Source organism: Otolemur garnettii, unplaced genomic scaffold, assembly GCF_000181295.1.
Source record: "Otolemur garnettii isolate 467f Iridium unplaced genomic scaffold, OtoGar3 scaffold00021, whole genome shotgun sequence".
In the NCBI taxonomy this organism is placed as follows: domain Eukaryota; kingdom Metazoa; phylum Chordata; class Mammalia; order Primates; family Galagidae; genus Otolemur; species Otolemur garnettii.
The window spans coordinates 13,707,842-13,708,041 of record NW_003852416.1 but is presented as its reverse complement, the minus strand read 5'-3'; positions in this window follow the sequence as shown (position 1 = coordinate 13,708,041).

Genomic DNA, 200 nt, shown 5'->3' with positions numbered 1-200 from the left:
AGTCCGCGCGCCCCGCCCGCGGGGGCGGCCAAGCCGGGCTCCCGGAGCGGTTGCTGTGTAGGAAGCTTCCTTTTCCTGCTTTACCGTTTCTGTCAGTCTCTGTTGCTGGTACCTTTTTGCTCTCTTTCTGGTCTTTTCCAGTTTAGGAGGTAGGGATGGGTGTCTTTTGCAATTTGCCTCTCTTATTCTCGGCGCGTTGG